Genomic DNA, 10,495 nt, shown 5'->3' with positions numbered 1-10,495 from the left:
TCCATCTTCGATGCTCCGTGGGCTTCTTCTGGTCCAAAAATAATCTCCGTAAATTTTTAGGTCAATTAGACTCCGTTTGGTCTTCCTTTTCTATAAAACTTAAAAACAAGGAAAAAACAGAAACTGGCACTGGGCTCTAGTTTAATAGGTTAGTTCCAAATATCATATAAAATAGCATATAAATGCATATAAAACATCCAAGATGGATAATATAACAGCATGGAATAATCAAAAATTATAGATACATTGGAGATGTATCACGCGGGGCTCAACGTCCTCTCCGTCGAGACGTTTGACACGCTCCAGGTGCCATACGACCAGCTTCTGCCCACCAAGCCTTTCTCAGGGGTGACCAATGGCTCCACCGTCCCCATAGGGAAGATCCATCTCCCTGTCATCTTCGGCAAGCGCGACAACTACCACAACGATCTCATCGACTTCGACGTCGCCCACATTCTTCTCCCATATAACTCCATCCTTAGGTATCCAGCCCTTTCCAAGTTCATGGCAGTGACTCACCACAGCTACAATATCCTCAAGATGCCCGGAAGTAGTGGCATCATCACGGTCGCCTATGACGAAAAGGATGCGGTGTGCTCCCTCGAGCGCGCCTACGAGGCCGCGGTGGTCGAGAACTCACACATCCACCCCCCTGAAGTCATCCCCAAGAAGAAGAAGCAGGTACTCCACCGAGGATCTCAGGAGGGTGGGGTATCTGATGATCGTGCCTCAGGACCTGCGTCCACGGCTGGGGCACCTTCCTCTCTCACATAGGAAGGCGCGCCCGGCGCCCCTCTCAGGTTGTGCTTGGGGGCTCTCCTCTGGAGGGCCTCTAACCTAGCCAGCATCATGAGGGAGGCGTTTAGGCACCATGTGGAGGTGTTCTTCCATGCGCGCTTTCGCGAGCAGGGCACGGGGCACGAGGCGCCAAGCGCTCAGGAGTTCATCACCAATGCGATCGAGGAGCTTCGGGAGATGCGAGCCATGCATGGTGAACGTCGCACCACACCACCCAGTGCAGTTGTTGCCCCTAACATGGGTAGCGAGCTACACGTTTGCGTCAACATCCCATGGCTCAACCAAGCTGCTTCTCAGGAGATCTTTTAGTCCTCCCACATTGGCTGGTGCGCAGGCCGCCCTCACAGCTACGTCTGCATGCCCTTCGGCCCACCGAACGCACTTGCCATGCACCAGCCCGACATGCAGGACATCCTAGCAGCTCATGAGGCCATGCGCCAGGTGATCTAGATGAAGGTGGTGCCGGACCCTCGCGAGCCCCCCGGACCTCTGGAGCCTCTCAAGGCTCGGGAGCCGGATGACTCGTGAGTAGCGACTTCTTCGGCGCGCACCTTCAGCTGCACCAATACTTCTTCAACAACGGTGCTAGGTGACTTTTTGGTTTGTTCAATTGACGGCGCCCTCGGGCTGCATCATCCTCAAGCTGTATGGGTCTGTCCCTGCAGCATGTATCATTTTGCACATATGTCAGAACCGATCCTGCCCTTTCATGAATTCTTTATATCATCACCTGCATGTCCGGTGCTTCGCCACCATGAATGTCATGCGCCCTCACAAAACCGCCCGCGACCGCCTCATGATTAAGGACTGGCACGACGTCTGTGCTCGGGTCCATCCCTGTAGCGTCGTTAAATCCAAGTGGCTGAGCTCTGTCTCGCGGGCCTGTCCCCGTATACGTCACCTCCCATGGGCCTTGGTGCCTTGTTCTTGCATGATCTAATCGTGGGTGGATGAGTTAGGGCACATGACCCGGTGCCTCACCGGCGCAGGAGCGGCGCGCCAGCTGTCTTTCCTTAGGATCATTGCATGAGAAGACTGGGCACAACGTCTGTGCTCAGGTCCGTTCCTGCAGCGTCGATAAACCCAACGACTAAGCTCTATTTGGCGGGCCGGCCCTATTCACGTCACCTCATGGGATCATTGGTGTTTGGCCTTCTCATGCAATATCCTCTGGAGATTCACTCGGCGCAAGCCACCTGCCTATCTCGCAAGACCCTTGCAAATGCCCTGAACCAAAAATCCAGGCGCAACCCGCCTTGAGGTAGGGCCCGTGAGTCCCGCGCTGGCTCACGGGTGACCATAGACACCTCCTCCAGTCCTACCATGCAAGCCATGTGTCAGGACGGGTATGTACACGCCCCGGAGTCTCCCCTCAGAGGGAGCTCCCACCCATGCACGAATGGAAGCCCCATGCTCCGCGCTGGCGGATGACACGGTCGAGGAGCGGCTATGCCCATGCAAGAGTGGAAGCACCATCCTCCCTACTGGTGAATAAACAACTGAGGGCACCCTAGCAGTTGCAGTAACCTCAGGAGGGCTCCCGATCTGGCCGCTTGGCCTCACCACGCCACTTTCCCCACGGGAGAGTCACGCGAGGGCGCTGGGCATAGGAGCTGCGCCCAGGCCACGCCTGGCTCACCCCACCTAATCAGGTCTCCCGCACCTGGTCTTCACGTGACCCTCCCAAGAAAAAGCTGACGAGGAGAGGTATGGAGGCTCTAGATTAACCCAGACACTGCTCGCGTTTCCCTCATGAGGGTTGTTCGTACGTCAAGGAGGACCCCCAAGCATCACGACTCAGGGGCCTCACTCGTCACGTAGCCCCTCACCCCTTAGCCTCGTCCTGGTGCTCCTGACACCCCAACGACGGTTGAGGTATGCGCAGAGCCGGGCCCTGCCGACACAGAACACTAAAGCAAACAGAAAGAAAATCGAGCACAAAAAGTAAATCACGGAGTCCTAAGCAAATTATTACAAAACATAATATCTCATAAGTTCGAAGAAGAAGTTCTCACGCATCCACGAGGCACTGTAAATGCGACAGGACCAAACTAGGAAGAAGCGCCGCCATCACCTTGGTTGCCAATGTCACCCGCTGCGGGAAGCTCCTCATCAATGACATTGCGCCATCTTCGCCATCGGCTCCAGTCGCCGCGGCCGCGGGGTCGACGCATAGGAACTTCTCCAACAGAGCTATCACCTGCTCCTCCACGGCCTCAGCAGCAGCTTCGCGGGACTCGGGGGCCACCGGCTCGATCAGAGCACCAAGACCAAAGTTGGGATCATGGAGATGAAGGTGGCTAAAAACACGCTTCGCGACTGAGGTGAAAAGCGTGCGGCACTCCCCCTCCACCATGGTGCCCACTCCGGCGACGATGCCCTCAAGTGATGCGACGAGATTGAGGAGAAGCTCGATGAGGCCCTCCTCTGGAGTCGGCAGCAGCTTCTTGTACCCTTCTCTAGAAAGGGATTGCAACACCGTGCGGGATCTCGGCTTGAGGGAGCCGAAGGCATCGCACCCTGCGGTGGCCGCCTTCTCCGCCGCGACGAGGGTCTTCTCCTTCAGCTTACCCAGGCGGCTCCGCTCAACGGCCTGTTCCTGGGCTGCCTGCTCCAGCTCGGCATCGCGATCGGCGAGCGCGGTCTCCCGGGCCTTGAGCTCATTGTCATGTTCCATGATCCGATGGGCGCGGGTGGCCTGCTCTTTGCGGAGGGCCTTCAGCTCGGCTTCCACTATGCTGCAACACTCTTTGGCGGATGCTGCATCGACCAATGCCACCTGGCGAGCTGTCATGGCCTCGCCGGCCTCCTTCTTGCCCTTCACGGTGGCATCCTCGGCCCGGCCCCAGGCTGTCCTAATGGACGCGTCGGCCTGGATCCACCCCGGGATCAACCCCAGACGCCCCGTCGCCACGCACCTGTCGGCGCCTTAGAGGTCGGCCTAGAGCTGGTCTAGCGCGGCGTATGCCTCCTCCATAGTGCCAGGCCTGGTAGAGGATCCATCATCCGCCAATGCGAGGGCTTGGGGAGGAGGCAGCACTGGCACCTGGACTGGCGCTGTCGCAGCAGCAAGGGTAGTAGGGGGCTCCAGGGCCCCCGAACCCCCAGCGGGTACAACGGTGACATGCGACTTCGGAGGCTGCTCGACCACGAAAACGGTCTCCTCCTGAGGCTCCGACACTGAGCTCTGAGGGGCCCGTTCTGTCACCAGATAGCGTGAGGCATCCTCCTTCGCCCGAGTTGAGGTCACCATAGCCATGGCAGATGGTGTGGCCTCGGGAGCCCCGACCTCCTCCTTCCTCCTCTTCACCACGGGCTTGAGCCTGGTCACCAGGAGAGGAGTGTCATGGGCGCGACATCAAAGATGGAAAATGAAAGGAAGGTAAGATACTTACTCATCAGCGGCGACGTATGCCCTTTTCCTGGTCAGGACCGCGACGCCTCCGATCTTCTTGGGTGAGCGCTTCATTGCGCCCTGAGGATCGGCCGGGCGCATGACATCTGGCTCCGAAGCAGGGGCGACGGACGACAAGGCGGGGGCGTCGCCCTGGTGAACCGATGCCGTCTCACCCTTCTTTGGAGTCACTCGGTCGAGCCTCCGCAGAGGGGTGCCCCCGAACCTCGTGACAACCCCGGTGGAGCGCGGGGATCCCTCAACCAAGTACTCGGCGGCAGAGGCGGCGATGGAGAGATCGCGGAGGAGCTCGCTCTGTGATGGAGGAGAAATCCCCTCCACATCGTCCATGGTTGCCTCCGAGTCATCCTCCCCCTTCTCCTCGGAGTCCTTGCTAGAGGACACCGGTACCGGGGAGTTGGGGAGCTTTGGCGGTACGAGCTCCAACTCGTTGAAGATGGGCATGGTGCTACGTCTTGAGCTTGCGTTGGTTTTCCTTGAAGAGGAAAGGGTGATGCAGCAATAGTAGCGTAATTATTTCCCTCAGTTTTTGAGAACCAAGGTATCAATCCAGTAGGAGGCTCTTCAAAAGTCCCACGCACCTACACAAACAAACAAAGAACTAGCAACCAACGCAATAAAGGGGTTGTCAATCCCTTCACGGCCACTTGCGAAAGTGAGATCTTAATGAGATAGTATGATAAGATAAGTATATTTTTGGTATTTAAAACATGAAAGAGGCTAGCCAACTCGCTACCAGGGAGCTCCCTCGATGGCAGGCTTCGTTGGCCGTTTGATCTTCGGAAGTCCGATCTTTGACTTTGTTTCAGGCGTTGGATGTTTGCTGGCTGTTTCACTACTCGTTTTTACTGCAGGATGACTTTGTATAGCCAATGACCGGTGGGCTCTTGCAGCGCCCGTGTTGGCTGGGCGAACTGATTCGAGGTGCAGAATCACCCTCTCCCCGCCCGCCGCGTGCACGCCGTGCCATCTGCGGGAGTGTGGGGCAGGCCTCGCCCAATCCCCCCGCCCGCACCACTCCCTCCCTGCCCCACGCCCAATCCCCTCGCCCGCACCGCTCCCTCCCTCCTTGATCTCTCTCCCTCGCCAGCCGCCTTTGGTGGGAAACCCTAGCCCACCGCCACTCGCGTCCGTCTCCTCCGGCCAGCCTCCGCCCGCAACCTCCCCCCTCCCGTTTTCAGAAGGGAAGGGAGGGAAGGGAAGAGAAGAGGGGTAGCGAGCGGGTCAGGTGGCCATGGCGCTTGCAGATCCACCGGCCCCGTCGTCGCCGCTGCGCTCGCAGGTTCCGACTCTTGTGAGCTACCCTTCTGCCCATCTTCCTTCCCGCCTCACCTCCTCTTCCTCTCTTTTTGAGGGCGCCAGGAGCATGGCCTCGATCTGGAGCAGGAGAGGCCAGGAGTGACATGGTCACATGGGAGAAGCTCGGCTGCTTGCTGGTGGTGACGGATGCGCTCAGACCTGTGGCCCGGTCTCGCCGCCGTGCGCCGTCCACCTCCCCGCGGGCATGCCGGCCACCTCCCCATCTGACGCACATCTTCCCCATGGGGCCATGGTACACGGTGAGCAGCAGTGGTACGAACCCCAAAATACTACTATGAGATTAGTTAAATTCAGTTGAAATGAGGAACCTGTAGTGTTGCCTTTGTTCTTCAGTTAAATTTGTTTAATACGAGGAGCCAGTAGTGTCGCCTTCGTTCTTCAGTTAAATTCAGTTGAGACATTATGGGAATTACAACAACTTCATGTTTTTTCAAAAAATGTATTACCTCATTTTGTGTTGCAGTGAGTTCCACACATTTTGAAGCTACAGCCGCTGGAAACCAGTGAAGAATGAACAAAGGTGGATCCACCAGCAGCTTCGAGTAGGATGAGGAGATCTGGACGGAGTTCGTGTTTCAGCAACCATGGTAGCGTGTCCTCCGACCTCGACCTATGTAAGCTCCTTCTTTTAGTGATGTTAGTAAGTCAGCTTTCTCTACCTAGCTCCATGCGGCAGCCTGGCCAGCTGCCTTGTTCTCTCCACTTAATCCTTGCTATTTGTAGGCCAGAGCCAAATTCAGTTTTGTCTGCATTCAACTGCAGGCTCTTTAATGTATTTTTATAAGTGGAATCTGACTTCTCATGGTCTGCCTAAACAATGATTAGTCTATTGTATAATTGAACTAGGTCCATGGCTTTAAGAAATTGAGCGAAATCTACTTTTTCAGGCTTTAAACCCAATCATTCATATTTGTTGCGACCAAATGTTCTGTTATAACTTTAAAATTGAAAACCAAGTTTCCCTGGACAATTATACTTTTTTGTGAGCTTATTATTCACAAGTTATAGTAATATGGTATTATGGGCTTTGCTCCCAACATGATAAGGAGGAAAGAACTGCAGGCTATATTGTTCGTTGACATTCATGATCCGTGCTCGCAGGTTCCGACTCTTGTGAGCTACTGCTGCAGATGATATTTGGTCCCCATCCTTTCTACTGGCTCCTAATTTTTGTGTGATGAACAAATGGTTTAGATTTACCGTGTAAAGCTGAGATTCTACATTGATTTAGAATTTAACTGGTTACCTTTGTTTAATTTAATGACATGCAAAACGTAATGTAGATGTTCATGTCTTCCCAATGATGTTAGTAGGAAGATTTTTTTTTTTGCTTTCTTCATAGTGTAAATCTGTTGTACAAGCTTCAAATGTATCTTGTTTATTATCTTTCCTTTTCTGCAAACTAATGGACCATATTTCTACTCAAACAGAGGCAAAGACGTCTTCTTAATGTTGCAGAAGTTTGGAGGCATCAAGGTCAGTCTTAATGCACATAATGACTAATGCTTCCGCATTGTAATCTCTAATTTGTTATCGAGCTTCTATGCTTCAACACATCTAAAATTTCAAAAGCTTTTCCGAGTCGATACGGTTACTTGAGAATCGTACCAAAGATAGCCTTAGCAGTTCATTCCGTACCAAACTTGAGCAACACAAAAGTTAAGTTAGGTGACTGTTCTTTGTAGGAATGCATCCTCCTATTGCTATGCAAACTGAGGAAATCAAAGTGATGGGAAATCATTGTACAACAGCTGTTGACTTCAGGATATTTCATGGATGAGTTATACTCCTTGACTCCCATGTAAAGTTAACTTATTTTTCTCTATGCATTAGTATGTTCCAAATTAACCACACACAATTTAATTAGGTGACCGTTATCTGTAGGAGTGTATCATCCGCTTGCTATGCAAACTGAGGAAATCAAAGTGGCAAAGCAATTGACTGCATGTGTTGACTTCAGGATATCTCAAGGATGAGTTAGAATCTATGACGCTCAGGTAAAATTAACTAATTTTGCTCTTTGCATCGGTATGTTCCAAATTAACTGCACAAAATTTAATTAGGTGATTATTCTCTGTAGGGATGCATCCTCTGCTTGCTACACAAACTGAGGAAACCAAAGCAGCAAAGCATTGTACTGCAGATGTCGACTTCGGAATATCTCATGAACCAGTTATACTCCTTGATGCTCATGTAAAATTAACTTATTTTGCTCTCTGCAATTGCATAATAGAACGGTTGAGCTAAACATCTCGCTGCTGATATTTTCAAATGTATTGCAACCACTGTACAACCCATCCATCTTAATTGATATGTTGAGACTGGATCGTAGTAGTTGTTCTGCCTCATCTATCACTATCTGCGGGCTTGCTTTGATTATGTGTCTCCCAACTTTCTGTAACTAAAAAGCAGCCTGTAAATGTAGCTTGAATAAAAATGGTACCTTTCAGTTTTGTGCAAGTTCAAAGTATTAGTAGTTTCAGTTTGTCCAATTTTTGCAGGGATATTGTGTGAGCTCTGGTACAAACTTTTAAGACAATCACTTAATACATTCATGGGATCACCAACTTTTGGCGTTTGTTGATACTAGCTAGGTGGGGCCATGAATTCCTAGAGGATTGTGGCAATTATCCTGCTTCGCTTGCAAGATTGGTTTCTAAAAATATCATGGTAGTTGTAATTTCAGATTGCTGCTGATTTGACTAAAATATGTTTTGATTGTTTTTAAGCTTTGACTCTTTACTGTGTGCACAACTAATTCATTCCTAATTAAATCTTTCAATGGTTGATGGGAACACTACAGATCTTGCTTCTCTGCTTTTTAATGTTTCATATGTTTTCATGTACAAACCGAGGCAGTTTGTTCTTGTGGCTTCCAAAAGAAACCTGGAATGTTTGTTCTACAACTCTCTTTGGCTAGGACATTTTGGCTTCAAATAACATAAATGAACCTAAAACTTCTTAATATTTTATATCACTTTTTGTATTGATGTTCTTCATGCATGCTCATCTGCCAAGAGTTTAATCACATAATGTCATACGTTCCTCAGCAGGCACCAAGCCGTCCGCTGTTGTCTCTCCCTGTAGAAGGATTATGGTTCTCCACCTTTTTTCTAATCATATTAAAATTCCGGTATGTTCTTTCTTTCTTTATTTTCTTTCAAGAAAAAGGTGCAACCTGTTCTTAATTTCCTATGATGATTCCAATGGCAATTTGTCAGTGTATTTCTAGCTGGAATTGTATGTATATCTTACAAATTTGCATTGCAACAAATTAATAACGAGAATAGAAGCGTTTGCACCCATCTAACATATTTGTATGGTATTTTTCAAAAGCACAAGCTTAAAGATGTGGCGCTGTATGAGGCTATCATTAGGATGGAAGATAAATTTAATGTTAAAATATTGCTTGAATTTCCTTTGTTCTGTAAACGGCAATACAAGATATGTTGTGCCATGGTTTTTTTCCAAAAAAAAATAACAACTAGCAATTAACAACACATCAAATGTTCTGTGGATTATTTTGTCAGGTTGGATTTAGTAGGTCATAATGGTTTTATTCTACGACAGGATTAATTTTGTTTGTACTTTAACCAGTTCAAGGTTTGGTGGTCGAGCACTATGATCTTTGCACACTAAGGTTCGGTTGTGTTCTTTGAGAAATATATGTCCTACAAGTCTCATGTGTCTTGTCTTGTTTTCGCTTTCCAAGCTACAAGCTTTTGATATAATTCAAACGTGATTCTTTATATGTTGTTTGTTCCATCAATCTTAAATGTAAATTAGCAATTAGGCATCGACATAGTATAGTGGAACCATTGTGCTTGATGCAGTTTTATTTTAGTGTTGAAATGTTTTTCTAAGTTTGTTTGGTGTTGAGAAATATATTCATTTTCCAACAAATGTTTTCTAAATCCTATCAACACATTACCTGATATGGCCTTTGAAGTTTCTATTTTATAACGATCTTTGTTGCAGTGGTCAACTTGAGTATGGTATAGCTTATTCTTTTCTGTTGCAGCTATTCCGGAGAAGTTTAGAGCTTCTGCAACCTTTTGAAGACACGATTTGTAGTTGCAGAGATGAAACAATCAATCAGTCGCGATGCATTACATAATCTTTTTGCTTTGGACATTGATGGGTATTATTTTGCCACAAAGGACAGGAGCTGTGCCATTTGACTCGAAGGATAAAGCGTTCATCACAAGGGGGTGGTCTTTAGGATGTACACAAAAGAGGAAATTTCCTTTTGTATAGAACCAAATTATATGATTTAATTGACCATTCTCTTGTACACAATGTTTATCATGTATTAAGTACATTTTATTGTCAAATATGTTTACTTTTTTTTAGTGCACAAGTTCATAACTCCTTGGACTTTCTAATTGCAGGCTCAACTATTTGAAACCACTGATCTGATTTTGTTGGGTCTATGTATTAGTGTATGTGTGTATTGAAGTTTGGTGAGTCTCGGGAAGAACCAAACTTTTGTTCCTATCTCATCATATGCTATCTTAAATGCAAAATGTTAGCTACTTCAATCTCATGTTTAAAAATGTAATTGATTACAAATTGTGCATGGTCAAGTACGTAAATATTTGTAAAGAGAAATCATTATTAAGTTTTGATTAAAATGATTTGCGTTGGTATCAAGTGGTTACTCACACCTAAAATTACAAAAAAAATCAAGTATTTTCAATGCGCCCATGGTTTTAAATGGGACTCTGCGCTATTTGACCCAACGTTTCTACTCCAAGCGGCCAACCCAAAAACTCTATTTTGTTTTAAATGGGATTGCTACCAAAATAAAATGTGTATATATATCTAATTATAGACATGAATCCATCATGTTTCATATTAAAAGGGATTCAACCATGGATATTTTTTTCATCGCAAACATGGATTTAGCGTGCCTCTGCGCCATTTGGCGCAACGGCAAGCTACCGTTTATCCAGACTAAAG

The 10,495-nt window shown here is 48.3% G+C and overlaps 1 long non-coding RNA gene across 19 annotated transcripts; it reads left to right on the top strand.

Moving 5' to 3' along the window:
• The first annotated feature begins 5,229 nt into the window (after positions 1-5,229).
• LOC119336583 lies at positions 5,230-9,898 on the top strand. 19 transcript variants are annotated; one of them, XR_005162650.1, is made up of 10 exons: positions 5,230-5,495; positions 5,576-5,785; positions 5,997-6,147; positions 6,964-7,009; positions 7,219-7,334; positions 7,418-7,530; positions 7,614-7,705; positions 8,035-8,127; positions 8,587-8,666; positions 9,555-9,898. It is a non-coding gene; the product is annotated as an uncharacterized LOC119336583 (long non-coding RNA). The 19 variants fall into 19 exon arrangements; XR_005162648.1 differs by having other exon boundaries at positions 8,035-8,203; XR_005162644.1 differs by lacking the exon at positions 8,035-8,127 and adding an exon at positions 9,131-9,173 and having other exon boundaries at positions 7,614-7,726.
• The last annotated feature ends 597 nt before the right edge of the window (positions 9,899-10,495 follow it).

This window comes from Triticum dicoccoides, chromosome 7B (genome assembly GCF_002162155.2).
Source record: "Triticum dicoccoides isolate Atlit2015 ecotype Zavitan chromosome 7B, WEW_v2.0, whole genome shotgun sequence".
Lineage (NCBI taxonomy): Eukaryota > Viridiplantae > Streptophyta > Magnoliopsida > Poales > Poaceae > Triticum > Triticum dicoccoides.
This window is presented reverse-complemented; position numbering and strand designations above follow the sequence as displayed.